Raw genomic sequence first — 7,264 nt, forward strand, 5'->3', positions numbered from 1 at the left:
TCCTTTTCAGAGGCCTGGAATCGTTTCACTGATCTTCTCATTGAATGCCCGCATCATAATCTTGCGAAAGACACGCTTGTTCGTGCTTTCTTCAAGGGGCTTTCACATTATCATAAGGAGGTTCTAGATATCATGACTTGGGGTAGTTTTCTTAGTAAAGGAGCCTTGGAGGCTTATAAATTCTTAGAAGATCAATCTAAGAAGAACAACAATTGGGGAGGTAACGATTCCTCCCGCTCCTTTCCTTCTTCTCTTGAGGTTAAACATGATCCCGAGCATAAAACTCTTATAGATGCCCTCACTAAAAAGGTAGATGTCATCTCTGTTCAACAACAACCCACTCCAGTCATGAGCATTAACTCTACTCGTTGTAATGTCTGTTGTAGTCTTGAGCATTCCGACTTCTATTGTCCTCTTGTCTATGCACAACCACCACCACAACCACCCCACTTCAACCAGTTAACTCAACATCAAGAACAAGGGAACTTAGGTGACCAGAATAGAGGTTTAGTACCCATAGCCCAAAACTATCAACATCAAGACATGAACGTTCAACAAGCTTTAATTCCAATACAACCATCTACAGACAAAGTAGTAGTGACCTTGTTGGAGAAACAAAATCAAATTATGCAACAAAACTCCAACTTGATGAAAGATCGGATGATCAAAACTCTAATATGATGAAACAAACGATGCAAATGATGCAGTCTTTGTGCCAAAAGGTTATTGACATGTCTTCTAACCAAAATAATAACCAAACTAAAAGCGTGTTTCCAAGTCAAGTTGTGCCTAATCCTAAGTCAACAAAACACCGCTTTGAATAAAAACAAGATTTACTATAATGGTAATATAAACCAAGGGGACCTACTGGCATCACTACCCTTCGCTTGCAGTAGTTGTTGATAACCAAGTGACTATGCCTAAAGATTACCCAAGAAACTAAAAATGATACCATACCAAATACTATAATAGAAACTGAAGACCCTACAACTGTAGAAGTACCGGTTAAAACCACAACAAAAAGGGAAAACATTACAAGACCCAATAATAGAAAGTGAAGACCCTACACACGTAGAGGTTCCAATATGGACACCTAGCTGAAAAACGGATAGAGATAAAGCAAAGACTAATAAAACTTTTATCCCTTCGCTAAAAATAGTGATAAAGCACCATATCCCCAAAGACTAGTTGTGTTTAAAAAAGACGAGAATTTTGATGAGATTAGGGAAGTGTTTAAAATTTGACTATAAACCTACCTTTTCTAGAAGCTATAAAAGTCTACTGAACACGCTTAAGTTTCTAAAATAGTTGTGCACCAAGAAGAGGAAAACCAACATACCCCACCGAAGCATTCTTAATGAACAATATCCCTCTTTATCCGAATATAACAGAATTGTTAAGTACAAGGACCTCGGTTAGCCCTATCAGACAATGCACCTTAGGTGATACCTTCATAACAACCGCTTTATTAGACCGGGGCGAAAGTGTTAACTTACTCCCTTTTTATTTATATAAACAACTAGGTCTAACAAAACTTCAACCAACCAAAATGACTTTGCAGTTAGCCGATCATTCTATTAAGTATCCCAAGGGTGTAGTTGAAAATATTATCATTAAAGTTCAGGATTTTTACTATCCAGCCGACTTTGTTATTCTTGACACAGAAGTTGCTCATGATTCCATTCCCATCATCTTAGGGCGTCCTTTCTTGGCAACCGCCAATGCCCAAATCAATTGTCGGGATGGCTCAATGACTCTTTCTTTTGGAAATCTTTCTGTAGAAGTTAACATGTTTAGACAAAAATAGGGACAACTAGGTTTGCCTGTAGAAGGGGAAGTGAAGTCCATTGAGAGTTTTGTACCTCACATTAGTGCGGCTGACACTTTAGTCCCCACCCCTCTTATGGAAGAAGACAAGGATCACAATTTCTACTCCCTAGACGTAGATAACATCAAGGAGGATTTCCTTCGACTCTTTTGCAACCCTTCTTTGCCGCCTCGTGAGTTCTCTCCTATTGACATCCATTCATCTCTTGACGCCATGACGGAAGAAGAATTTTTCGCCCTCTATCCCAGTGATTCTTCTTACCCACCTATTGAGGAATGTCTTGCATATCTCAAGGCCTCTGATGATATAGACCTAAGAACACTAATCTAAATCTAACTATCTTTTTCTAACCCTAAACTCCATTAACATTAGCTTCCTAACCTAACTGCCATTAACAAAGAGTCAAGCTTTTGTTTTTATACTTTCAGATCCAAAAATCGTGCATGGGCTTGGAGCCATATTTTGGGCCGGAAAATCGGGCCCAAAACCCAATTTCTTTAGTCCAAAATGGGCTCTTCAGCTGTAGTTGGCTTTGACAGATGTTTTGTCCACTTCTGCTCTTCTGATTGGGCCAAGGCTTGGATCATTGGAAAACTCTTTCCGAGCCGGTCATTTTGACATAAGATACTCTCAATTCCGAGGTCTGAGTTCAAAGATACGGCCTTCGGAAGTTCTGCTGACTTGTGCACTGTTTCTGCCTGTGTTGACTTTTCAGCTTTTGACCGGGATTTACAAAGGCTTTGTCTCCTTGAATCTTAGCCTTTATTCACAGAACTCCTTAACAACCAACATTTGCTCCTTTATCTCACTAAAGTGGCACATTTCTGCACATAATAGACTTTGAAGCCTGAAATACATAAAAACACGTAATCAGTATTAACTCTTAATTATTACTCACATAATTGGTCTAAAAGTATGATTGTTAAGGGGTTAAAACTACAGTTTTGTGCTCTTATCAAACCACCCCCAAACAGTATTTTGCTTGTCCTCAAGCAAAGATGAGAAATTAGAATAAGTGACCAAAAATGGAGTTCTATCTACTCTCGTTTCTCTGAGTGCGATTGCATTGACCATATGCAACAAGGCCTTAAACCACTAGGAATTCCCTAATGGATGAGTTATAGCCTCGTGAGAGTTTTCCAATGAAGGTACTCACAAACTTCATCTATGCTACAACGACTAAGAAATAAAACTATTGTTTCCTCATTCATGTCTCAACTATCTATACATCTCACTAGCAATTGAATAAGAATAACCAAGTCAAAAACCTAAACTAATATATGCATAATAATCAATCATCTATGATACAAATATATATACTATGACTAATACTATGAAATTCCTAGTAGGTTCGTTTCTGAAAACTCGGAATAGCGTCCTTAAGTAGGTCCTCACATAAATGTCAAGACAAAAACCACTCTGATTTTTCCGCTCAAGTTTCGCTACTCCAGTGTGCAGTGGGTACACTTTACCTTACAATCTCAATGACAAACAAGAAAGTCGGAGTCGATCAAACACATCTGCCACTTACTATCACACTAACCTATTCCTAATTAAGCTAGAGGTCTTTATTAGGTGTTGCGGGGATTAGGAGATGGTTTAAGAAGGAAGGAAATGGATATTTAAAAGGACAAGTCTGAGATAATAGAGTTTTCATATTATGTAACTTAGAGAAAACCTTGTTATTTTCTTTTGCTTCTATACTTTGTTTCCATCCTTAGCCATATTTTTCTTTTTCTTTTCTTTGGCTTTTGACTCCCTTTTATTCTATTTTTGGAGTTTTTATTTTTTCTATTTTTTTTCTTTTCCTTGGATGGAAACTTTTTTTCTTTTTCTGAAGCAACTAACTAATTTTTGTTTACACAGGTTTTTCTCTTCTTCTTTCTTCACTCATTCTATTCTCAGACTTATTCTTGATTGGGTAAGTTGAATTTTTTATTTTGTTTTGTTTTTGTAATAGGGTAAAGGAATTGTGGTTTATGGAAGGCTAAAGAAAGGCTCAGAGGGCCGACTAGCGGAAAATAATTCATAGATTTGAATTTCTGGCTATATCGATCCAAAGAGGGCCTAAATTCTCGCTTAGGATATGACATAGTGATCAAGCAAGTAGACGTGTGATTTCTCTATCCGGATTTTACTTCTCCCTTGTGTCATTTCTCAAATGTTTCGCTCATATAAGGCTTTAGGCTATATTCTCACAGGATTTGTAGAATAAGTACTCTAGCCTAGATTTGAAACTTCTATGCTAACAATCATAGATACTCATATAATATATTTATAGATAGATGCAAAGATTATTACCTACATATTAACCTAAGTTTCTAACAATTATTCGATGCAAAAGCTACATTGAGACTTCTAGATTGTTAAGAGCATAGAGAAAGAAAATAATACCAATATTCCTAAGTGTATAGCATAAACTTATTTATTTATATTTTTGAAATTTTTAACTTGAAAAAAAATGCATATTATACATATCTATATCCTAACAGATGTCTTAATTACACGTGTTTCTATGCCCCCGCCCCCAAACAAGAAGCATGCTTTGTCCTCAAAGCATTTAAATAAAGAGGGTAGAAAAATACCATGGAAACGCGTGAAATTCTAGAACATCTGCAAAACAAGGTTAGAACATACTAATTTAGGAAATAAAAAAACTGATGCAACTCTATAAGAGTTCCACCCATTATGGGGTTAACATAATTAAATTGCTTGGGACATAAGCAGACACTAACTGAAACTAAAAACTTACCTCCACTCCAGCATTTACTCGTCATCCTCCTTTTCTATAAAAAAGTAAAGTTCCTTCGCGTCCTGCCATGCCATGATAATTTGCCATGCTTCATGCCATTATTATCTATGATTGCTAACCTGTTAAGCGCCACTTGGTCGGATGGGGTGTAAGGTGCAACTTGATAAGGTTGTATCCTCCACCCTTGCCAAGTCATTTCACGGAAAGATCGAATAATAGAATTGGTGGATCTCACAATGTCGACCCTAACCCAGTCCGTGAAACGGGCACAAAAAATAGGGAAGAAAAATAGTATAATACGGCAAACTAATATAGGCATAAGAAGATACTTATGCCTCATGCTATGTGCTCGTGCTAAACTAGACATTAAGGTCTTAGGAAGGTCATATAGCAGGCGTTCCCCAGCTAAAGCAAGGAAGACGCTGCAAGTGGTATCATTCGCAGAAGAAAAATGCCACTCCCCTAATATGTTTAGCATGATAAAGAACATTACCGTATCATATTAAGGGACAAGCTACCAAGGGCTACGTTATATGTCCCTTGGTCCTCTACACGAAAAATGCCGGACCCATAAGCCTCATGCAAAAAGTCATAAGTGTAGCCATGCATATTATCTACCCAATAGCATCATGGGTCTTGTATTTCAGCGGGCATGGCAAGTCCAAGAACAAATGCTAGCAAGAACCATAAGCGGTTCCCAGCCTACGTGTGTGATCACCTCGCGAAACCAAGCACCATAAGTAGTGATTTGAAACAAATCTTCGAAAGACTGTTCCGATATTATTGTAGGAGATGTCATCTCAAAATTACGCTCTGGAATAGCTGCGAATGACCCAGCAACAACCCGCAGAAAACTGGAATTTTTCTGGTCCACGGAAGTCAGGGCGCGAGTGCGCTCTGATGATTTTGGAATTCCAGTGTTTGAAGCCGAAGTCGCTTCACCTTGAAGTGAAAGTGCACTCTGTACAAAATTCTGACAAATGTGTAGGGCACGAGTGCGCTCCTCTGGGGCGGAGGTGCGCTCCGAGGTGCTGAAGATCGAAAAATGAGACAAAACGTGGGAAATGTGGGAGTGAAAGGTGAGGGGTGGAAGTTAGGTGTAGTGTGGGTTGTGAGTGTAGAATGAATGAAGTTTTTATAGGTTTTGAATTGTTAAAACGAATCGGTAGGTTGCCAAAAAGCTTTAAGGCAATTTCCGAAACAATAAAATTTCGAACCGAAAGCGGAAACAACTCATATTCTTGATTCTATAACAACCCTAATATCTTTTATCTTTGGATTTAGACTAGTAACTTCTAAACTCTCTTAGATTTCATCCTACCACCACATCTAATCATAGGTATGCCAATTACGACAATATTCTCAACCTTCACTCCAAAACAAACTCTAAAATGGAGGATCTTCTACAAATCATGATAGAATAAATAATACCACCCCCAAACAATTCGGGAAGTTGGGATTAACAATAAAATCCATGCACAATTTGAAAAGAACAACATTATATTAAAATTGAAAATTCAAACAACATTTAACTACCAAATTCAAAGTTAACTACAAAATTTAACAACGTAACATCCTACCTACTAAAAATAGTAAAAAACAACATCAAAACAACAAACAAGGAGAAATCTAGCTACTCTTAAAGGGAGCGAGGTGGGGATAAGAATAGGAAGTTTAGTGATCAAGCATGGAAAAACCAAACACCCCACCCCAAACAAATTTTTGAAAAACAGGGTTTGTAAAAATTTGTTTTAAAACGGGTCTTTAAAAGTCGATTCCCCTAGACTTAAAGTGATATATATGTATTTACATGCAGTTTCCCATATATCAATAATCTACACAATTGTGGATCTTTCCATAAATAGTTAACATGGAATGCACCACCAAACAGAATCAAGCTCCAAAACTTTCTACGATGCAACTTAGTTGAATAAGAAGGTGGCCAAGTGAATGATCGTGAGTAAATGAATGGTTTTGGAAAATACTTGGAATGTGGATAAGTGTTAGAAGAAAAGGGTGGGAAGAATGATTGGATTTTATGAGGGATTAACTCAGGTGGATGGTGGTAGGGTAGTGCTCTAGGTACTGCTTGAGAAGGTGGATCATCACAGGCTCTTAGAAACTCGTTAAATTCCTCATCTAGGTTGTTCGCATCCATATAATTATGGTATTCATCTCCATCTTTGAGGAATTCATCTATCTCGTCTATTGTGAGGTTTAGTCCATCTCTTCTATGGTCAGAAGGCAGGGTTGAAAATTCTTTCTCTAGTTGGTTATGTTCAAAGAGTCAAAATTGTGATCTTTGTCTTCTTCCATAAGAGGGATATGTACTAGTGTAGGGACGACATCGTCGGAAGCACTAATGTGATGTACAAAACTCTCAATAGACTTAACTTCACCTTCTACAGGAAAATCTAGTTGTTCATGCGGTGTTTTATCCCTATACCTAATATGAGGGGGAACATATTTGTTAACCGTTGCTTTATCTTTTATCACTTTCCAACTAGGTTTCCATATTGGAACCTCTACAGGTGTAGGGTCTTCAATTTCTATGACAGTATTTGGTATGGTATCATTTATAGTTTGCGGGTGATCTTTAGGCATAGTCACTTGGTTATCAACTACTCTCCCTGAAAGAAGGGTAGTGACTGCCTGTAGGTCCCCTTGGTTTATATTACCATTAC

The sequence above is a fragment of the Coptis chinensis genome, chromosome 3 (genome assembly GCF_015680905.1).
Source record: "Coptis chinensis isolate HL-2020 chromosome 3, ASM1568090v1, whole genome shotgun sequence".
In the NCBI taxonomy this organism is placed as follows: domain Eukaryota; kingdom Viridiplantae; phylum Streptophyta; class Magnoliopsida; order Ranunculales; family Ranunculaceae; genus Coptis; species Coptis chinensis.